Source organism: Drosophila innubila (genome assembly GCF_004354385.1).
Source record: "Drosophila innubila isolate TH190305 chromosome 2L unlocalized genomic scaffold, UK_Dinn_1.0 4_B_2L, whole genome shotgun sequence".
Classification (NCBI taxonomy): Eukaryota; Metazoa; Arthropoda; class Insecta; order Diptera; family Drosophilidae; genus Drosophila; species Drosophila innubila.
Window position 1 is genome coordinate 611,390 of NW_022995372.1, and position 25,011 is coordinate 636,400.

At 34.5% G+C, this 25,011-nt stretch overlaps 1 long non-coding RNA gene across 1 annotated transcript; it reads right to left on the reverse strand.

The window, feature by feature from the left end:
• Positions 1–23,172: 23,172 nt before the first annotated feature.
• On the reverse strand, positions 23,173–23,954 carry LOC117781571. The gene is made up of 2 exons (XR_004617180.1): positions 23,657–23,954; positions 23,173–23,543 (listed from the first exon to the last, which is right to left on the reverse strand). It is a non-coding gene; the product is annotated as an uncharacterized LOC117781571 (long non-coding RNA).
• Positions 23,955–25,011: the final 1,057 nt, after the last annotated feature.

A 25,011-nucleotide genomic window follows, 5' to 3' on the forward strand; every position in this document is an offset into this window, starting at 1 on the left:
CATTATTGATTTATGTGTTGGGTCACAAAACCCACAATTATTGGACTGTGAATCGCAGCGAATGACAAAGATGAAAAACGAGCTCGATGCGCGGCTATGGAAATGTGATAAGCTATAATTAAGCGGCTAAAAAGGATGCGACTAACTTGGCCAACACAGAGACAGCGAGAAAAACGTTGGGCGTGTTATATGCTAAACAACATGCAAGGGGCGTGGCACTGTAAGCAAATTTAATTTATACAATATGCAAAGAATTAATTTGTATTGAAAGCTGTTGCAGCCTCAGTTTTCAGTTTGCAGTTTGCGTCTCTCTTCTTAAGAGTGCAGTCTGTGGATTGTTGTGGTTGCATGCCCCAAAGTGGGGCGTGACTGCCGGCAGAGCTTGGCATTTCAATTGGGCAGCAAGGTGGCGCCCCAACTGGTTTTTGAATTTCAATTGACCACACCACCAATTGACCATATCACATATTATATTCCTGGCCCGAAACGGAAATATTAATAATAATTTTCATGTCGACGCAACCACAAAATTATGTACAAACATGCAATATGTCATAATATACAAATATACATGTAGTATATATTCAGCAGAGAACAGAATAGAACAGCAAAAGAAACGAATAATTGTAATCGATCAGGTGTCTACACTCGTTGACCAACAATTGACAATTGACAAACAAATAATTCATAAACATAGCATATTATTTCAATTCGATAGAAAATTAATTTGCCCGCCAGCAAGTCAACATACTTCTCCCCTCCTCACCTGCTGTTTACTATATGACGTGTTGACATTCGAAATGACAACAACAACAACAGCAACAACTGACAGTGTTACTTGTGCTGTCAATCATTTTGGGGTGTTTAGTAACAACTTTTATTGGTTGTGCCAATTATTCATATTGTTCCATTGAATCGAAACGGAACTGACAGCTGTACTTTAGAATGGGAATTCTTTCCTTCGATTACTCGTAGTCGTATTCGTTTTTCCTTGGCCTTTATATCCGTTACCAAAAGTCACGCGACCAGTTTATCGTTTTAACTGGAATTTTAAAATATTTATCTAATAAAAAAAACCTCTGTGCTAGGTAACAGTCTAGAAACAAAAGCACTTCCACGCCACAAAGTTTATGTTATCGAATATTGTGACAAACGTTATTAAATGAAACATATTAATTGATCTAAAATATAATTTAAAATGTAAATACTACAAAAATATTACAATTCAACTATCACAGTTTGTGCTTAACATTTCTATGTGACACAAAATGAAATAAAATAAGCAAGCTAAAAATAATATGTACAAAATACTTAAAATTATCACATCTCCTTGTCAGATCTGTAAAAAAAAGAACAAATTAAAATATTTAATTAATTATAATTTGATGCAATAATTTGAAAGTCTTTTGGTTAACCACCACTTTATATAAGCCTATCCAAAAAAATATATTAAAAATAACAGACGTAAAAAAACACATATAATGTGGCTCTCAGCTTATTTGACCCAGTAAATTTTAAGCTACATTTTGTTTTAATTGCTTAATTTAGTTATAGTATACATACAAAATTAAATGCACAATTTTTGTATTAATGTTAAACCTTAATAGAAAAGTCTGCATTTAAATTTTATTCATATGTCATTCCAATAATAAGATAAATTAATTTCAAATTTGTAATATGTACGTAGTGGGTCAAATAAGCTGTGAGCCACTGAAATTTTAAGTTGTTTAACCTCGCGCTAAGGTGAGTATCACAGCTGATTTGCAGTAACTTAAAGTATCAAAAAAATATAATTTCAACTATTAATACAATTGTCAATTAATTATTGTGTATATGCTGTGGAACCCAATGTGGTCTGAAACTCGGTTGCTTTATCATATGCACGATATCGTGGGCAACATTTTGACAATTGTTGCCAACTAATTTATAGTGGAAGTGTGGCTGGCAACGCTTCAAAAGCACATCTATGCCTTCGAGTTGTGTCTCAGTTAGAACAACCTTTTCACAATGTGATACGATTGAATTTTTTGTGTTAATTAGCATATCAGTGACTTTTTCATATACCAACTGAGGATCGTACTCGGTTAATTTCAAACGCTTTGAGGCAGCGTCTATGTCATTCAAACTAACACCAGATTTTTGCCAATTCAATGCAGTCGCATCCCTAAATCGTATTCTCCAACTACCAGGGGTACACGCTCCAAGCGATCGATCCCAACTTGTACTATTTCGACCGATCAGCGAGCCGTCCGTGGAAATAGCATTTCCGTCTGAGACCCCATAGAATCTCAACATTCTACCTCGATTGCCTGTACTGTACTCAATGGATATGAAGAGATGTAAGGGCATTATATGCGCCTTTTTCAGAGTGCACATCAATATCGCTTCGGGTAGTTAAAGTTCATAATTCAGTAATTTTTTTATGGAACGATAGAAATATTGAGTTACTCGACCATTGTCGGCGAGTGGTCGCCAATGATATTTTACTACGGCTTCGCGTAGAGGGTTCATAATTAATCTTTGTTCAATTTGTTTTAAGAATGCGAATAGCGTCTTCAGATCTGAAGATTTGCAATTTTTGCAATTTGATGTTAGCTTTTATTATATTAACCAGGGGAATAGCTGCCAAGCGCTGCTTGATCGCCGCTGACGAGGTCCCAGCCAACCCTTTCCGCCCCCACTGAACCCGCCTCAACAACCCCGATGCATACGTCCCAACCCGTTTTGATACCAAGAACCATCTGACTCATCTGTCATAGTACTGAATTTAGCTTAATGCTAAACCTTACTGATTAATTGGCTGTGTTCATTTATATATGTATGTAAAACTAGCTATCACGACGTTGATTTAGCTTCTGGCGTCAGGGCAGATCGTTAGGCAACTTCAGCGCGAGGTCTGTGGCTCAAACCCCATCAGAATATTGAACTTTTTAATTTTTTATATTTTTAATATATGGTTGCAGTATGGAAGAAAATATTATAATGCAGTAATCAAATGTCGACTGCATTTCAACGATCTCGACCACCGCCACACCCAATACATTGTTATCAAAAGTCGTATATAAACTCGGTCGTATATAAACCCAGCAAGCATTTTATGGAATTATTTATTACATTCGATTTTCTATGGAATCCTCTGTAGAAGTCCTCGTTTAATAATAACCCGATTTTCTGATCAGTTGCGACTCATTTTTGAGTCATATTTTTCTTAAATAAATCACATTTTGAATATACGTACATTCAAATTAGATTTTTTCAACCTGGTGGTTTTTTCTTCAAATGATCTTTCAAACGTTTGCTGGGAAAAAGTCTATATATAGACTCTACGCTGCATGCTTACATGTTTGTAAACAGGGCTGGGAATACTGTTCTAAATTTTTTTCGAGCAAATATTTTTACTTTGTTGTAAAGCTAGCGGTTTCATATTCTTGATGTTGGTGTTTAGGTAGAGCTAACGGCTCTACGGCTAGAGGTCCGCAGTTCAAACTTTAGCGAATGATACTTTCCATTTTCTAGACTTTGAATTAGATTTTACTTAATTTTTATTGTATTGCTCTAGCAGACGATATCACTGCGGACGGCAGTTCGCGTTAGTGACGAAAGCAGCACGAAGGGTGCGAAAGGCGACTAACTATATATACAGCTAAGTTGGAAAATTTGCTACGACTGTCCGATCAGATCGAGTTATATACCGATCGACGGGTTTAGTTCTAACTTACAAAATGGCGTACTAAAACTTTTTCTAACCAACCTGGGTCATGAGATACGGGGGTGTAAGTGGGAGGGGAAAAATTTTGATAATTGCAGCTTATGGGGCCGTTGGGGCTTTTGGTAAAATTTTTATTTTTTAAAATTCTACTTAAAATACGCGTCGATTGATACCTCAATCACCCAAATCCGATAACTGGTTCAAAAGATAATTAAATTTGAAAATTTTAGTGGACTTCTCAAAATGAAATGAAAAGTCAGTTTGTTTGTCTGTTTGTCTGTTTGCATCAAAGCGCTAAAGGAGCTTAAATGTAATGATGGGATTGATTCCTTTTCAAAAATCTAGAAATGTTTGTTCTACGACTTTTCAATTTCCCGCTAGTTTAGCGGGAAAACGCTAAATCCCGCCAAAATTGAAACCTCAAGAGTTTCCAAACCATAGAAGCTACAGATATGTTCTATATATCATTAGAAAGGTGTGCTTGAGGGCTTTTAGGCGTACCTTTAAACTTTTTTTCTAAAGTACTCAGGTAACATTTTACAGGTGAAATCAAGTTTTTTAGCTTACATTTTGGCGATTTCTGACAAAACGGCTCTAACGATTTATGTTAAATTTTAATATGTTGTCATACGTACAATTTCGCGTTTTTTGGTATTTGAAACATACATTTTGGTTGAGGGGTTCGGAAGATATTACCTGTTAAGTGAATAAATACATTTATCTATCGGTCGAAAATCACGTTTTAGTACGAAAAACTTTTTGGTTTTATGAGATATCTCAACCAAAATGATACAATATGCATTTAACTTGGTTTTATATATTCTGACCAAAGTTGGTTAAAATCGGACCACTATATCATATAGCTGTCATAGGACCGATCGGGTAAAAATTAGGTTTTAGTATGAAAAACTTTTTTGTTTAATGAGAAGTCTTAACCAAACTAATACAATATGCATTTAACTTGGATTTATATATCCTGACCAAAGTTGGTTCAAATCGGACCACTATATCATATAGCTGTCATAGGACCGATCGGTCCAATATTAAGTCTTAGTATGAAAAACTTTTTTATTTTACTAGATATCGTAACCAAACTTATAGAATATGCATTTATTTAAGACTTATATATCCTGAACAAAGTTGGTTCTAATCGGAACCACTATATCATATAGTTGTCATAGGACCGATCGGGTGAAATCCAAGTCTTAGTATGAAAAACTTTTATTTCATAGTAAGTACGAGGTCTCCGACAGTATAGTATGCTCAGCTGTAGCAACGCGAGCAAAGCGAGCAGGGGCCTAGTTTTCCTTTATAATTAAAGAAAAAATTTTTAAATATGAAATACGTTCAACAACTAAATTTTTATATTTTACTATTTGCCTGCATTAATGATAAAGTTACAATGTCAAAAGCGAAAGCAATTGCAAAAAATTTCTGATATCACAAAAACCTCTAAGCGAGGTAAAGTCTAGTGACGAAAGTTTCTAGAAATTTTGATATCATTTAGACGAACAAAATTAGTTTAATCTTTTTAAATAAAATATAATTAATATAAAAAACGAAAATTGGCATTCGGCACTGCGCAAAAGTTATTTTTATGTACAAAGAAGATCACCCTTTTACTCACAGTGCCGAATGCCAATTTTCGTTTTTTATATTAATTTATATTTTATTTAAAATTTTTAGATTAAACTGAATTTTGTTCGTCACAAAATTGGATATCAGAAATTTTGGGTCTAGAAATTGCTTTCGTCACTAGACTTTTACCTCGCTTAGAGGTTTTTTTTGTGGGTAAGCATTCTCTTTGAAAACTGTTGACCATTTAAAAAGTATACAAAAAGTTGTAAGTCTCGTTCTTATATTTATTTTTATTATTACTATATTTTTTAAATAGTTATGCATAAACTAAAAATGATATTAAAATTAATGAAAAATATTTTAAAAAGTTCATGCGAACAACTTGCAATTACCGACGGCCTTTCAGCCAAGTCAAATTTGTTGACAGCTTCATGATTGTTGGCTATGAGCACTTTTCAGCCTATGCCGCTGCCCAGAGTTGCCATTAATGAAAACCAGGTTATGTGCATATTCAAATTATGTTAACGAGATCCGACGTTAATTTAATTAAGCAAATTAGTGCGTATTCAAATTACTGTAACAGTGCAAAGAAAGTTAAAGTGCGGATCTCGTTGGTTACAGTCGGTTTAGTGCGTACAGGGCAACTCTATGGGCATTGTCAAAATATTACTGAATTTCCATCCTGAGCGACTGTCAGATGACATGACAAAAATGCTTTGCTGGCAGCAATTAATCAAATCTTCAAATACAACATTTACATGGCATTCGAAATGCAATTGACCATTAAATGGCATATATAATTCGAACTATGACAAGACATAAAAATGGGAATCACTCACACACACACACACCCATGATTTGCATTTTCGTTACAGGAAGTGTGAAAATTCCCCCAAGGAATAGAGACGAAACATGAAAATTATAAAGAATATTTTGTGTATTATTTAAAGGAAATTCAAGTATTGATTTTAATTTCAATTCCTTTGAAGTATTTTAAATTTATTACTTTGAATAAGAGGAATATTGATGAAAAATTATTATTACATTTTAAATGTTTTCAATACCGTAACTATTACCGATAATATTCATAAATAAAAAATATAGAAAAGGATGATAATAATAATAAACTTTTAGCTAATTCAACAGAAATAAATATATATTTTCAAAGCTAACATTCTTATTGTGAATTCAAAATACTCAAGTTCCCATGATAATTCTAATAATATCTATAACATAAATCATCAGTAAAATTTACCATTAAATGGCATGTAATGTGATGTCCAAAGTAAGGCAAATGATTTGCATTTTTGATAGACAAAACTATGGATAATTCCCATGAGCATTTAAGGCAAACAGACAAATTGCTGGAAAGCAAAGAAAATGTATTGGAAACTGGGAGAAATACGGAAAAGTCATCATCAAACGAACTGCATGCAAAACGCGCATAAATACCATCATAAAAAACGGGAGATAAAAAAATTGAAACAACCGCCCGCTGTCCAATGATGAGGACCAGCTAACAAGGCGAGTTGAAACCACCCCAAAACAGGAGCAGTACCGAATCGTACCAGAGCAGTACCGCTGAAGGGGAAGGAGGAGGCGCCCTATCAAAACGTTACGACGAAAGGGGTGGCAGGGACATTACTTGGCATGGACTGAGAAAATCCACGACAATCATTGAATCCTTATTACAGTCATTATCGAGGCGAGTCCTGTGGTTGCGTTCAATTTCATTCCATTTTTTATCTTTTTATCATCGTGGCGCTTTAGCCACAAAAAGTGAGGGGTGAGGGATAGAGGATATTAGGCAGGGTATATAATTTCCAACTAATTTCAGTTTAGTTGCGCAAACGAGCGCGACGCGTGTCCTGCGGCAATTTTCAGCCTGTTTCAATGCGGTCGCCTTTTGGTTTACCAGTTTGATCATTGTCCTCGTGAGAATGTCGTCTACTTGTCTCTCTCTCACTCTCTCTCTCTCACTCTGTCGTCTGTCCCTTTCAAGCATCGTTTAGCGTATTAATTGTCACAAAGTATCGCATGGCGTGTCCAGGACTCGAACTCGAATCCTTATTGGTGCGTCCTCATTTCAGTTTTTTTTTTTGAGTCCACCTTTGATTGCAACGTTTATCGCCTCCAATTTATTTGTATTCGAATTGCCTTTTTCGTAGTCACACCCCCGTATTGAATTTCAATTTCAAATTGCTTTCCCCCACTCTTTCCCTCTCTGTCCTATCCAAAGCTTTCATCAATTCCATTTGCTTTTTAGTTAATTTGCTAAGTAAATACTCGATGCATAGGTTGCATAACTCTTGGTTAGAAACAGCTCTGTCATATCAAAAACTAGGTGTGTCTCCGATTAATTTCATTGACCACTGACCCACTAAGTATACGACTTCAGGTCGGCTCGATATTAAGGGAAAATACTTTTATTTTTTTATGAATTTAATAAAAATTAAGTGCAGATCGAATTAAGAGGCTATACTATAATAAAAACGACATTTCGCTTGAAGATCGGTTCAGTTTTGATATAGTTATGACCATTAAAAGGCTGGAATCATTAAAATTTCTCCTCTCCCACTCACACCCCTTTATCTTATGAACCAGATGAGTTAGCAAAAGTTGTAGTACGCCATGTTGAAAGTTAGGACTACGCCTTTTGATTGGTATATAGCTCGATCTGATCGGACAGTCGTAGCAAATTTTCATTGTTGGCTGTATGTATTACCGCTTTCGTCACTAGCGCGAACTGCCGTCCGAAGTGATATTACACTCACTAGTCTTTAAATGACGACTTTTGTTATTGGTAAGCGACAAGAAAAAGCTTTCATTCATAATAGAATTTGTGAGTTCAGAAATAAATGCACAAATTAGCAATCAACGAGTTGTGTTACCAATGCAAAATAATCAATTCGATAACAAAAACCAACCCCATCGATACAAGGAAAGTAGAAACAATTTCTACAGTCGTCATCATTCAAAGTCTGCTTATCTTTTAAATTTTAACATAATTTCTTTAGAAAAATATGAATTGACTGAAGTCTGATATAAAGTGACCGATTGTAAATGGGGAGCGAATGTTGATATCATGCATAAAAAATCAAGAAAATAACAGAAAGTACATGACTTCATTAAGAAGGAAGCCAGAAAGTAAAGTGAAAATAACTGGGAAAAATGTAGAATTGCCCTAAATAAATAGAGAAAAAGTCCCACTGATAGTAGTTGTAATAATAATCAGGTGCGTAATTCAATTCAAATGTCTTTACGGGAAACAAGCAATTAATAAATTTCCGCTCTTCGAAAGAGATAGCGAGTTACAGAGAGAAAGAGAAGGAGAGAGTTGTAATTTGTTATCAATGCATAAACAAATTTATTTAGTTATTTATTTATTTATGGATGTTTACGCTGACACCTTTCACAAGGTGACAAGGAATCTTTATCTTTCCCACTGATATAATTGGTAAATATTGAATTTCTAGGAACTGCAGCGCCCCAATACGAACGATTTATAGACAAATTACGAATGCAAGACAACTCAATAATTGTCTGTGTTGAGTGCATTCATAACGTCACCTGATTCGATAATTCCCAAATGGAAATGCCATAACAGACACAGTCCAAAGTCTCAACTGGTCGGTACGAATCGGCAATTCGGCCATTTTGTATTTATCTCTGAGATTTTTGCATTCTACATCTTCTCCTCTTTTATCTCCCTTTCATTTCCCTTTGCTTCCTTGCGGCATTGTCATTCACAGAGACCCTTGGCTCTTGGCCGGCCAATCAATCAAGTTTTTTTGTAGCCTCCACTTTTGAGGCTTTTGCATGCGCCGACAAGATGGAGTCCTCCATCGCCACATAAATATGCAAGGCCCCAACTCAAGTCAAATAAATAAAAAAAAAAGAGTCTCAACCCTATAAAAACTGGACATCCAAGGCACACACTCGCACAAATTTACATTGCAAGGTGCAAAAGACGATGAGCATACAAATAGAACTCTAACTAAACGACTTAGATATACACTTTCTCAAAAACGAATATACTTTTGAAAGTTTTTTTAAGCAAAACTACTTCTTACAGACTTAAATAGTATGTAAGCAGTATGTAAACTATCAAGAATATTAATAATTTTTAAATTATTTTCTGCTTTTCAAATCTTAAATATGGAGTTTTAGTTATTCAGATACTAAATATTTTAATTTTAGATTGCAAAATTTCTTTCAAAAATATTGTTAAAAGATCAAATATAAAAAGTATCTATCCAAATATATTTCGTATATTTTAAAGCTTTTAAATAAATTCAAACAATTTTTTAAAAACATATTTTTACAAAAAATTGTATATATCAAAAGAAAACGAGTAATGTTATGGTCTGTTTTACAAAATTCCAATTAAAAATCCAAAATTTGTACAATTTTTAATCGAATATAAATTAATAAAAATTCCAAATTTATTTAATGTTTAAATAATGATATAATAATAAAATATCAGCTTCAAAGCTAGCTGTCAAGGCTTCCAGCTTTCAGATTCCCTTAACTTACTTTACACAACTTTGGAAGCTGAAAAACCTGACAGCTTGCCGTAAAGCTAAAATTTTCAGTTATTGCGGGTATCGAACCTGGGATCTCAAAATTATTTAGTTTGATTTGTCTATATCTTGACACGCTGTGCTAAGAACCTAAGCCGATTGTGGCAAATCTAATGAGATATTTAAAGTACTCTCTGCTTGTGCAGGTGTAAAATGAGACTCAAACGTGGCATGCAACAGCGTTGACAAACTGTACGCCACACGGGGCAACCAACAGCAACAACAACAACAACAACAGCAAAAGCTCTCCCTTGGACAACGATTCTGTTTCTATATCGGTTTGTATCTGTAGCTGTGAATGTATCTGCATTCTGTAGTTGCCACTTTTTGCTTGCCACACAGCATCTTCAGTCTGAAGACTGACATTTTCTTAATTTATGCGTTTTACGCGCTCGATATGCAATTTTGTTGTTGTCGTCGTTGTTGTTCGTTGTTGTTCTAATGACAAGTCTGCCGTCCATGTCCGATTCCCCAGCTGCTCTGTCAGAGACTCTCAGTACCATCCTCAAGTGGACTTATCGCTGACTGTCCCTGGTATGCTGTTTATCTTGTAATATTTATTATGCCTAATGTAAGCAAACATAATTACATAAATCACATTTTAAATGCAAAATTATCCCACGATAACATTAAAACATCAATTAATGTTGTATCCAAGCTCCTTTTTAAGCTATCCTCAACTCATTCTGCATCAATTATTTATCGTAAACTGCGTGAAAGACGCCACCTGTTGTTGAGATTGTGCGGAGGTTAGTGTTGTGTTGATATATATGTTATATATGATATGTTGAAAATTGTATAATACCTTATATACAATTGGAAATGTTTAAGAAGACCCTGAGAATAATTTTTTTTTTTAATTTTGTATATATGATATGAAAATGATAAATAAGGACATTGCTAAATATTTAAGATGTGTTTAATACTTAATATAACATCGAAAATAATGGATAGGAACAGAAGCAAATATATTAAAATAGTCGTAAAAACATTCATAGACTTTAAGTTAACATAATATCTGAAAAATTAATTTATTTGCTGGTGGAATATTTACTTGATCATAATTAAATAATTTAGTTAAACTAATTTTTTTTAGCATTAATTTTAAAATGTGAAAGTTATATAGTATTTAATCATAAATTGAACGTTTATAGATTTTTAGTATGCTGTCTATGCGTTTTACGCGCTCGATATGCAATTTTGTTGTTGTCGTCGTTGTTGTTCGTTGTTGTTCTAATGACAAGTCTGCCGTCCATGTCCGATTCCCCAGCTGCTCTGTCAGAGACTCTCAGTACCATCCTCAAGTGGACTTATCGCTGACTGTCCCTGGTATGCTGTTTATCTTGTAATATTTATTATGCCTAATGTAAGCAAACATAATTACATAAATCACATTTTAAATGCAAAATTATCCCACGATAACATTAAAACATCAATTAATGTTGTATCCAAGCTCCTTTTTAAGCTATCCTCAACTCATTCTGCATCAATTATTTATCGTAAACTGCGTGAAAGACGCCACCTGTTGTTGAGATTGTGCGGAGGTTAGTGTTGTGTTGATATATATGTTATATATGATATGTTGAAAATTGTATAATACCTTATATACAATTGGAAATGTTTAAGAAGACCCTGAGAATAATTTTTTTTTTAATTTTGTATATATGATATGAAAATGATAAATAAGGACATTCCTAAATATTTAAGATGTGTTTAATACTTAATATAACATCGAAAATAATGGATAGGAACAGAAGCAAATATATTAAAATAGTCGTAAAAACATTCATAGACTTTAAGTTAACATAATATCTGAAAAATTAATTTATTTGCTGGTGGAATATTTACTTGATCATAATTAAATAATTTAGTTAAACTAATTTTTTTTAGCATTAATTTTAAAATGTGAAAGTTATATAGTATTTAATCATAAATTGAACGTTTATAGATTTTTAGTATTTTCAGCTATTCGTAATTCGATAAAATAAAATAAAATTTTTTTATGAAGAATTCCTGAATTTCGTGCTGTCTATTGTAAAAAAATATTTTAGAAAATTTACAAATTTTTGCCCTTTGTGGATATATTTGGAAATATTCAAATGACCCTCATAACAATTATGCGCTCAATTGGCAGCCAATGCAGTAATGTTCTATTAAACGGATCTGAATTTTTACGTAGCCAATTAATTAATTAAACAGTCGCACAACCACACACACCCACACACACCCCTGAACCCCTGGAGAGGGTACTGCTTTTACATAAATGAAATGCAATGAGAATTTATGACCGCGACTCGACGAATTTGTCAAAGCAAATCAATAGGCAACAAAGTGGAGGTAATCCCGTCCCCCTACCTCTTCCCTCTCCCATCAAATAATTCCCACAACATTTTCTTATATTCTTTTTTTATGCAATCTAAATGGTTAATTGTAACTGACGCCCAGATGTGCGCAAAAGGTTCGACAACAATCGGGCGACAAACGGGCGACACTTGGAGAAAACGGGGGCACCTAAAGTGACCAGGGGTAGGGACAGGGAATGACAGGGGGCAGGGGAAAGAAAGAGAGAGAGAGAGAGCTGACTCGAAATCGATATGGATGCGACTTGAGTTGCCTAAGCTAATTATTCAATTAAAAACGTTTAATTTATTTCAATATAATCGAATTGAAAGATCGGAGGAGCAACAACAACAACTATAACATCTACAAAAACATCTACAACAACAACAGATACTGTGGCCACTTGGCAACTGGCGCTCCCACGAAAGTCAAACAAATTCATTTAATGTTTAATTGTTGATACCAAACGCACTCAAAGGGGTTTAATGCGACTCAGCAGTGGCGTAGGCAAAGGGGGACTTAAATTATTATAAAGCCTGAGACTAGCTTAAATTTATTTACTTAAAAAATCAAGCTTTTTTGTATAGTTTTCATTACATTTTTTTTTTTTATAATATTCCAATATTTTCCCCTTTGAATAATTTTGTGTACTGTCACTGCTTGGCGATTTCTTCAGTGTACTTGCCGCCTACTTGTAAGGCTGCAAATTTAAATTTGATTAAAGTAAACAACGGAAATGTAATTGCAATAGTGATCTGAAGCCATTTAAAACTGCATTACAGCGAGTTACTCTTTAATTAAATTATAACAACGAGCTGGGAAATCTTGGGAAAGTCGACTTCATTTCATACCAGGAAGATCGCAGCTGTCACTGGTAGCACAACTGGCTATGGAAGCTATAAGTTTTGGACTGTATTTAAGCCGATATTATTTTAAAACTAAACAGTCTCTATTGTCAATATATTTGTTTAATAACTCTATATCTTACATGCTCACGTAGAGATTTAATTGGTTTAAATTTGATTTATTACGCAAATTGATCCACCATGGTCACATTTGTTGCCAACTTACTGCATAATTTTCCACTATTTAATGCTCATGCTATTTAAAATTCTCTATTTGATTCTCCATTAACACATTTTAATACCCTGATTCCAATTAAAATGGGTAAAAAGGGCATAATGTTTTTGGCAGAATGTGTTTAACATGCAGAAGGGGGCCGAGTCGATTGAGCCATGTCCGTCTGTCTGTCTGTCCGTCTGTTTGAACGCGTCGATCTCAAAAACCATAAGAGCTAAAGACTTCAAACTTGGTATGTAGGTTCCAGGATACCATACGCAGATCAGATTTGATTTTATTATTGGATCGGACCACTATATCATATAGCTGCCATAGGAACGATGCGTTGAAAATCAAGTTTTAGTATGAAAACGTTTTCTGTTTTTTGAGATTTCTTAACCAAACTGATAGAATATGCATTTAAGTTTAAGTGTTATTTATCCTGAAAAAATTTGGTGCCATAGGAACAATCGGTTGAAAATTAACTTTTAGTACATAGTACCTGGGCACAGGGTATCCTACTGTCGAGCGTGCCTTATAGATCTTACTTGGCTTGCATGAAACAATTGCTTTTCAAGTGCAAATGACTTAAAAGTTCTACATGGTCGGAAATTCACAAAAAAATAGTGTCGTTATCCACTATCCGCTAATGATAATATTTTATAATTATACGATCTTCCTTATCTGTTTTTCTTGCAACTTTAGCATTTCTTGGAACATGTTCAACTCACGTCTCCATTCCTAGTTTAATATTATATCTGAGATACTTGAAACGCACTTTGCACCTCCTGCCGCATAGCGATAAGTTTCGCATTAATGATTTGACAAACATTTATGATAATTTTAATGCGAAAACAGTACGCATAAATTAATTAAGAGTGCGAACAACTGACAATGGATCTCCAATTCAAGTGAGCACTCGTAATCGTAAATGTTTATTAATTTTTTTCTCTGTTGACCAACAAAGCGATTAAATATGTATGTATGTATCTGTATATGTATTTGTATCTACAAGTATGCACTTGCCTATAAGCAAGAGAGTATTACCAATGTATTTACGATCAAGACAAATGTGTCACCAAAAACAACAACTTGTAACAAAAACAAAAACAGGTCTATATTTAAGTGGCAATGAGGCAAAAACCGTAACACGGCCACACAACATGACACAAAAATTAATAACAGCAATGACTTTTGTATCTGTATCTACACACACACACAAAGTATTTGTATCTTTAGCTCTACGTAAGTGTGTGTTTGTGTGTAGTAAACTCATTAAATTTACAATAATGCGTACAATAACTAAAACACGTATTAAAAATCAAATAAAAAGCAAATGAAAAAGATGTCACCTTATGGTTAGATAAGTGGGAAAAGGGAGGAGAAAGAGGAGGGTTGGGTTAACTGTTTTCGATAACTTTGATAACTTTGTACATATAATTATTTGCTTTTAATTAAATTACGTGGAACAACGTGTGCAGTTAAGTGGATTTGTGTGGAAATTAGAATTGTTAAAATGTACCAAAATCAGATAGATTTACACAACTCCAACTCTTCCCCCTCCTCACAAGCCACCACACAACCCAAATATGTTCAACATAAATTCATTAATAACATTTACGCTGATAACAGTGGAAGAATCAGGGAAAGGGAAGCCAAAAACTCAGCTTATCAGCTGAAATTCAAGTTTTGAATTTAATAATTCTTGTTGTTGGGCAATGATAATGTTTTTTTTTCTATTTTTTTTTTGTAGGTGCCATGAATCAGTTAACAATTCTTTATTTAATTTGAAAAGGAAGTGAAGAGAGAAGGGTGAGAAGTGTTGTGGCACACGCAACAAGCACAAAAGAGTATCAAAAAAAAAAGAAGAAAATAATAAAGGTAGCCAGAATATCGCTTCAGATACGTGATCACTGATCAGCGCATATTTATCGCGACATCTGCGCAAAGTTGGCCATTAACAGGCCCAAAAGACGGCAGACTTTTGGCCTGTAATGAGGCCACAGATGCTGAGATAGCAGCAGCTAGACACAGCTACACTTGGCAGCAGGAAGATGAGGTAACAGGAGTTGAAGCAGAAGAACACTCGGAAAAATAAACACGATTTCCCTACTTAATAAGGGAATACTCATACTTACGTACAGACGATCTCAAAAACTGACTAAGTTCGCCATATCCAAAACTGGGCACAAAAGTCTCATATTAAGTTTTTCTGGGATTAATTCCAGTCTGTCAAAACTCATAGTTAACTATTTTTAAAGCAAAAAAATCTCACATCAAGTTTTCTTAGCTTAAAATGAGATCTTACTGGGATTGATTCAAGTCTGTCTAAGATCGAAACAAATTATCTTAAGCCCATAAATATAAAATCAAGTTTTCTACGCTTAAAATAAGATTTGTCTAGTATTTATTCAAGTCTGTCAATGATAGAAACAATTTATTTTTGGTACGAATAAATCTTAAAATAGTTTGGAATTTAAAAACTATGTTACTTTACTCTATTATTTAAACCAAACTCACAGATTATATAATTAGCGTGATCCTATATACTCCCATCAATTACATCAATGGGATTAATATTATATCACATAGCTGTCATAGGAATGATCAGTCAAAAATTTAATTTTTGGATCAATTCATACTTCATTTCAGAATTTTAGTACACAGTAATCTTAAAATTTTAAGAACAAAACTTTATAAATTCAAATATGGACTTACCAAATTTGAAAACGGCATATTTCTCCGAGTGTAAGCACTCTAGCTAGATTGTCAGCCTCGATATGGTAAGCACTCAAAACTGAGCTGCACTTGGCTCTCTATGCAGAGCAGCAGCTTCAACTGCAGCTTCTACTCCTTCTTTTACTCCTTCTTCTACTACTATTCCCAGTTCCCACTCCCACTCCAACTCCCACTCCTACTACTTTCAAGATCGCAATCGCTATCGATTGCTTCGAAACGCGTGCACGACCTGTCAAATTGAATGTTGGCGCTTTTTCTTCTCGTGCACTCATTATGATTATGACGCTGACTTGGGATGGGTTTTGGTTCCTCACAACTACGTATTTAGTAAACCCCATTTGGGTGCAAAAACTGGTGCAAGGAATGCTGCTGTAAACTGACAAAGTCTTGTCTTTTTAATAGTCAAAAAGTGAAAAATGCAAAGCAGGCTATCAAAACAAGAACGCAATGAACTCAGGACTTGAAAAATAAAAGTAAATTTTAAAGCGATTAATATGAAAATATAGTAAAATACTTCGACTTTAATTTTGGCATAATTTCAATATATTAATGTTGTATCAATATTGTATAATATTAAAATTATACAAAGGTGACAGTAAGATATTCCAGAAGTTTATCAAAATAATGAAGTTGAAAGGAGTATTTACTTTTGGTTAAATATAAAATTTATCTTAAATATAAAAATATGATATTACACTTAAATCGATCTTTATGATAGTTAAGTTAAATTTTAACTGAGAGACTATTCAGATCTTGACAAATTTTTTTTTACATTTTATGTGAAAATGTCTCTCAGCAAGTTATCAGGTACCTTAAATAGACATAGAGTAAATTGGTTTAATAGTTTAGCCGTGTAAATTAAAAAAAAAAATCCAAATGGAACTTAAAACACATTAAAATATTTGTTGCTCTTTTTTTCTTTTCTAAAAAGTCGTTAAACCAGTTTCATAAAAATTTAATAGTAAAACTAACAATTTTTATGACACTGATACGTTACAAAATTTAGTTTTATTTTTGCTCCTATTTTTTATAAACTAAATTATTAATAGTTTCTTTTCATTAATTCCTGATTCCAGATCAATTTTTTCAAACCCATTTTATCATTGCAACAACAAGTCATTGGCATTGCCCTTAAGTTGTCATTATCTGCAGAGCTTCAATATGAAACGATTTGCCACATGTTCAGATAATTTTCATAAATTCTAGCATAGTATCCATCCATCCATTCATTCAACTAAAAAACCAATGGACCAATGTCTAATTGGCGCTCGACTCTATGCGCCAATTAATACAAGCCAAACATTTCGGATTTTTCTTACGCATAGAGAAAAGGTAGAGGAGAGAGAGCAGAGCAGAGAAGAGAAGAGAAGAGAAGAGAAAAGAGGAGAAGAGAAGTACGAGTATAAAAATGCTTTACAAGTACACAAAAGTGTCATTCCATCACTCACTTAAAGTATTCATCCATTAATTGCCCGAAAGCCATTGCAGAACGGTTGAAACGGGGGGACAAAAGGACAGACTGGGACGGTCCGAAGACAGGACCATTCAAAGACAGGACGGGGCTTCAGCTGACGCCAGTGGTAACAACAACAACCACAACAACTACAACAACAAAGGCGGCAGTCGACTTTCAAGTCAAAAGGCGGCAGCCATAATGCAAAGAGCTCCAACTTCCAACTTCTGAGGCTGCAGGGCAATTACCATGAGTCGCAATTTTGCAGGACTGCAGAGAGGAGACTGGAGAGAGAGAGAGAGTGAGGAGTCAGAGAGGGAGGAGAGAAGTGCGGGCTGCAGATTTAAATCAGCACAAAATGCGACTCGGCTGCTGGAGATTGGCTGAAGCCTGGAGAGGCGCACGTTGACAGTGTGGTTGACAGTGCGTTTGACAGACAGACAGAGCCACAGGCAGACAGAAAGGGAGACGTTGCTTCTGCTTCTGCTGCTGGTGATATTCAAAGTAATTGCTTGAAAAATGCAATAAAAATGTACGACAAAAAAGAGTCAAGAAACGAGTATGAAACTTGAATTAAGAGTGCTCAACTAAGAGACACCCTGCATTAAACATTTTGAATTTAACTAATATCATTAATTCCCAGCGCTACAATTATTATGGTATAAAAGTCTTTGTCCTGACTTACTCACACACTTACTGATCATTAATGCACACCACAAACCATAAGACCTAGAGGGCTGATATTTTCAAACAACAAAGCTGACACAGTTTTAACGTGTAATAGGACGGCGTTTTGCGAAATTCCAACTGAAAGAGGGTCAATAATTTATAATTATATTATTATTTAAGAAATATTAAAGAATATTAATACTTATGCCTATTCACAAAGATTTGTTTATTCCAAATGAGTAATAATTAATTTTTATTTCTATTATAAATGGTTCTTTTTTGTAATTATTACTATTATATAAACGTTTTTTTCAACTTGGTTTTTGCAGAAGTGATTTTCAAGGTACTATAGCGTTATATATGATGTAAGCTCATTATGTTCATAAAAAACATAAATACTTTAAATACGTTTTAAGGTCTTCACCAACCTATTATACCCTCGACACAGGGTACATTAAAAAAAAGAAAGAAGAGAGAACGTGAAGTTAAAGGAGGGAAAAATAAACAAGCTGACAACTGACGGCTAAAATGGTGGAATCTGGTCCGGGAACGCCTGAGTATGTGAAAAAGTACAATTGTTATAGTGGCATAAACTACGAGTATACGAGTACTCATAAGACGATCCCTAAAACCAACAACAACAATAACAAGAGCTGAGCTAAAGCTCTACCAGATTCTGACATGAAGCAAATGGAGCGCAGTGATTGGATGCATATCAAAGTAGACAGCCGGGAACAATGAAAGACAACGAGACATACCAGAAGACAACAACAACAATAACAACAATCCTCACAAGTCTACAGTCTACAGATCCACATCGTATATATCTGTGGAGTTTGTGACTGTGACTGTGACTTGAGGCTTCTTAACATTTTGGGTAACGCCTTTGGGGCATACGCAAAAGCCTTAAGGCCATGTCATTCGCAGTCTGGAGTGGACAATGTTTTAGCCCGGCTCTTGTCACCAATCAACGTGCAGCACAAGCTAGAAGAAGAACTCAGGAGGTTTAAGGTGTAGAGAAAACAAGCATACCACTGGAGAATACACTACAAGTACTATGAAGAGCTTAGGGGCCATTGGAAGAAGAGGGAACAAGGGAATTGAGGACACACTAAAAAAATTACGTTTAAATAAAGACCCACGTTTTTCCCAAATATGCTTTACTTTTAATTTTTTGTCGAAAATGTATTAGTTTAATAAAAAACAAATTGTAAAAAAACAATTAAGTTTTTAACTTTAAAGATTCCAAAACATTATATACGAGTATATAGCTTCTTACCCATTTTTAATGGTCTCAACGTATTAGAAACAACACCAAATTATATATGGTAAAAATTTAGAATAACCGATCAAGAATGAAGGTAATGGAACATAGCAGACAATACAATAATTGAGTAGTTTATCAACCAGATTTTCTTTTAAATTAAAAAGGTGGCTAATTTAAATGCATATACAATTAATATTAAATTAATTTAGTAAACAAAAAAAGCTAAAAGTATCCCTAATTTGGTTTATAACCTGTTAGCCACCTGAAATGCTTGACTTTATTGATTATATTATGTATATAAAAATATTATTATACAAATTTATAAATGAAATAATTATTTACAGTTTACATCTTTATAAGCCGAAATTATTTCTAATTTGGTATTCAGTTATATAACTCTTTAGACACCTGAAATCCTCGAGTTCATTGGGTTCATAGAATGTATTCAATTTAGGCAATTAACTCAGGCATCAGTGTCAAATGTCCAAAAGCGATAACAAAGGGTCAAGAACTTTTTGGCGGGCAGTGTGTTAACCCCATAAGATACGCAATAAGCGGCGTTTAAATGTAACTGAAAACCGTTAAAGCAAAGCGTCAAATGAAGGCAGACAGTTTACATAACACTTATGGCCAAAATCAAGATGCCAAAACAGCCAATGAACTCACGCACATAGCTTGTTGTAGTCGCAGATACATAGATACATAGATACATGCTCTAGTAAATACATAGATACATTGCGAGACTGTTAAATACTTTCAATTTTATGAGCCAGAGCGAAATGTGAAAAGGAAACACGATACAATGGACAAGGACTCAGTCAAGGACATGGCGCAAATCCTGCACTGCAATTGCCAACCTCTTCTCTAACCCCATCTCCAACCCAGTCTACAACCGTCTCCGACCTAGATCCAAACACAGTCTGGACATTGAGGCTGTTGGATTTGCTCGCAGATCGCATTTGTTGCTAGAGGTCAATGGAAGTCAAAGTTCAGCGCAAAAATCGCGCGAAAATATAATCAACTTTCTGGTGAAAGTGAAACAATCAAGTTCTGGCCAAAAGCACCACACATCACCACCACAACAACACAGATGAATGACCCACTGTGGCTGTGCATTCTGAAGGTCGCCAATTGCAGTTCAATTTCCCATTTACCGACGGCAAATACAGTTTAAATTTATAGCTTGAGCTTTCATTTTTCAACGGTTTACAAACTATCTATTATATATTGTTTTGTAATATTCAAGGCTGCAAACCACAACAATTTGAATAAAGGTTCGGTTCGTCGGTTCGAACTATAGACCAAGACATGGGTTCGGATCGCGAACTGGTTTATGTGCCCCCTGAACCCAATTCAATTTAATGCAAACATACACGTTTATTTTTATTGATTAAATTTTTTTTTTGACCAATTAAATTTTTAAAATAAAAGAAAAAACGAATATTACTAATTATCTAAGCTTATTTGAAGATTTTAATACGTCTTATTTCTATCCGAAGTCTCAAATAGTTAAGTTATATTAGAAAAGCATAAATAGTATGTAAATATTTTTTTTTCGAGCCGAACCTCTTAATAAGGAAAGTGGTTCGGTTTAGGTTCGGGCTCGCAAAGTAAATAATTTCAAGGGGTTGGTTCATGATCCGGCTGCTTTAAAGCCCGAACCGAACCGGTTCAGCGAGGCTCGGCTCTGAACCGGCTTGCAGCCTTGTTAATATTATCTACCGAAAATATCGATAAATTTCGAAATGAAAAAAATTTATTTATTTACTTATTTATTTAAAATATTTTAAGTAGTATATTTAAAGGAATATTTGCGAATTTAATTTACTCCGATTTTTCAGAGAAATGGCCTGTTCTCAATTAGAAACTGATCCTTAAAATCTTCAGCTCGTAAATTGAATGACCGCTTATCCATTTAAAATTTTATTTGATTCAGCTTATCTTGGTACAACAATATCTGATACATATTTAAATAATCTTATCATCAAAAATTAATTTTCAAAATTAATGTTCCCCAAATTAAAAAAAAAAATGTTACCATAAGAAATGTGTAAAAAAAAAAGTCTGGAGAAATTTAAAAAATTAATAAGGAATCCAACATTTGTTGAATGTGTTGTAGAAAGCCAAGATAAACTATAAAACTATAATCCCAACAGATGTTATTAGTATACATGTATTTTTTCAGCTACTTCCTGACTGCTTTTGGCCAACTTGCTTATCAGTTCACACATCCAGCACGCAATGAGAGGCACCAAAAAAAAAAAAAAAAAAAAATGCAATTAACTTGGGCAATTTTGTGATTTTTAAATATTATGGGAACACGCACAGAACACACACACACACACACACACACACACAGACAAAGTAGAGCAGCACTTGCCAGGATTGCCAGCCTGTTGTTGTTGTTGTTGTTGGTCTGTTTGGTTATGCGATCTGGCAGCACTGATAACAGAGAGCAGACCAGCAATTTACAGCCTAAAAACGGTGGTGTACTGCATTGCAACCGTTCCATAACCTTACACAATCCATTTGGCCAGCTGCTGTGCGGTCTTTTTTTAATTTTTTTTTGTTTTTCGCTGAGACTTGATCTTGGCCAAGACTTGACTTGGCCCAAGACTTTGGCTAACTGGTCGCAGCTTCCGCTTAGCCTCCAATGGCTAAAACAACAACAACAACTGCTCGTGGCTACAATTTTATTTACGAGTCATGCGCGCGACCGTCGCCTTCTTTCCCCCTCACTCTTTCTTCCCTCCTCAACACTCTCCCTCTCTCTCTCTCTCTTTCTGCCCCAGGCTGCATTCGCGTGTGTGCGTTCTTTTTTTTCTTTATACTCATTCATTCATGCTTGCTTCCTCTTCTTCCTTCTTCCCATCTTATGCCTTGAAGCTCCTTTTAAACACGCACCTAATAAGTTTTGATTAGAATTTGTACCCAACTGCGGGGGAGTTAATTAAAAAACGGTCAGTCAATGAAGAAGAAGGCAGCTTAAATTACAGATATCGGCTATATCTCTTAGATACTTACCTAAGATTAAGCGTGTAGTTAATCAAGTTGCCCTAAAACTAAACAATCGATTAGGTCTAAACTAAAATAGTATTTTTGTGGGAAGACGAATCAAAGCTGAAAAAACAAATAATTTATTAATTATATAAAAGCGGTGTGAAGGATATGTACTTTTCATTAAAATGTATATATAATATTATATAAATAATATTATATAAATTATAAAACATATAAGTCAAATTGACAGTTGATTTAATATTTTATATCTATCATACATTGCAATTCATAAGTTGTTTATCTCAGTTTCCTGTTGTAAGAGTCAAGTGACAATGGAATCATGTAAATCTGACTAATCTCTGAATATTTTCTATTCTGTTTTCTTAAAGTTAAGGTCGAGCTGCTCTGAGAACACAAAAAGACTATACTATTGATATCACATCAGAGATAATGTCGAGCTACCGATCATCATAATGGGCCAACCAAATTATTATTACGAATGCCTGCAACCACAACCACTGAGCCAAAGCATTGACAAGCTTCTAGTGGGTCTGCAGATGGTTAACCAACTTGAACCCACACATTGAGCCAACTCTAAAGCAACTGCACTGATAAAAAAAAAAGGGTGTTACGTCAAGAATTAGCTCTCAGAACTAAAAATGTTTTTCTTTATTTAAATAATAAAATTCTTAAAGTTAAAAAACACATCTTGATTTTATTAAGTGAAAAAAAAGACACGTCTTAAAATGTGTTTTTTTTTTTAGAACAAAATATGTAAGATGAATGTTATTGATTTTAGCAGTTGGTTTTTTGTTCAGTGTTGCAAACAAACTGTTGGTGGCCACGTTAACAGAGCAGGCTAATAGACATTTTGCCTATTTTAATAAGTGGTTAAAGGCGTGAAATACTCATGGTGGTGCTGCTGTTCCTCTATCGCTGTGGCAACTATCAATGGTTGCTTGCAGTTGTTTTTGTTTTTTGTTGCTTCTAGTTGCAAGTTGTCAGTTGCCGCGTTGTTGCAGTTGCAATGTTGCCGAGTTCGATACGGCTGCCTGTAAATATGATTTTTGCAGCTGTTTGTTGTCGTTTCCCTTTTCCCTTTTGCCTTTTCGCTTGCCACAAAAGTCCGTGCCACATGCCCCACGCCTGCAACGCCAATTTGAGCAGCAGCAGCAGCCACAAGGTGAGAAATGAGATTTTAATCGGACGTGTCTGATTTCAAATGAGCTTTAATGGGGAACCCATTTAGCAGCACTTACCCAGGCTTCGACTCGCAGACTCTCAGACTCCCAGTCTCCCAGCCTCCAAGTCTCCCAGTCGTCCAGTCTCCCAGTCTCTGCCTGCTTTTGGTTTAGTTTATTTATTTTATTTATATATATTTATTTTTTTACTTCTTTGCTTTTATTTGCAAAGGTTTTCCTCTTGTTATCGTTTTGTGCAGCTTGTGGCAATGCAACGCGAACTTGCCTCCGTTGTGGCAACAGCAACAACATTTTTATTACATTGCAATGCAACATGAACTTGTTGGTTGTGCCTCACGAGCTTTTACTCTGCACAAAACTCGCATTTAAAATTATTGAAATTCTCTTTTCTATCAACTTAATCAATTTTATAGTCGAAAAAAACTAAAAAAAACAAAAAGTCACACCTTAAAATTATCCACATTACAGATCCAAAATTTTGAGAGATTTGTCATTTTTTTAATTAAATTTAATTTGAATGCAGAATGAATTTAAATGTCAAGCTATGATCAAAATGAAATTCCGTTTGAAAATCAGTTTAGTTTTAACCAAGTTATGAATGTTTGAAGTTAGTCAGACCTTTGACCTAGCAACTCAACAAGTCAACATTTTTGTCCGATTTCCCATGATTTTTGACAAGAAAATGAAAGTTGTCAAAATCAAGTATAAAGTGTTGTTTTACTTTAATACCGACATAAGGAGTTGATTAAAAGTGAAAATTTTAAATTTTAAATTTTAAAATTTCAAAATTTCAAAGGGGTGACCCTTTGCTCGAAAACCGAAACCAAGATCAAAAGGAAAAAAATTTTTTTTCAGATTTTATAAATTTTAAATGCAGAAAAAATTTAACGGCTAAACCTTAACTAAATGACATTCCGCTTAAAAATCGACTCTCATTTGACAAAGTTATGAAGGTTTGAAACCTGGTAAATCTTAAAATAGGCAACTTTACGTGTGTATTTTTGGTCTGTTGCCAAATAAAATAAATACATTATATTTCACATGTTGTTTCCTATATTCGCAGAGCTCACGCAATTGAATAAAGGTCTGGAGGTCCTGCTCTTAAGGAGTTAATAATTTCGGACCAAACTCATCGCGATAAACACGCAAAATCTTGGTCATTGCCAGTCGACACCTTTGTATGCTCCTCATTTTCTGACCGAGATTTGTGCAGCCACCCAACGGCCTGTCTGTCTGTCTGTCTATCTCTCCGTCTGTACGTCTGTCTGTTTGCCTCTTTCTCGGTGTCCCCTTGGGCTATTTAAGCAAATGATCAACACGCAACGAGTCTCCTGATTCTTTCCCTTCCCCTTGTCCCCCTTTTTCCGGTGCAAAGTGTGAATTGTTTCGTGCCCAGAGCCAAAAGCAAAAAA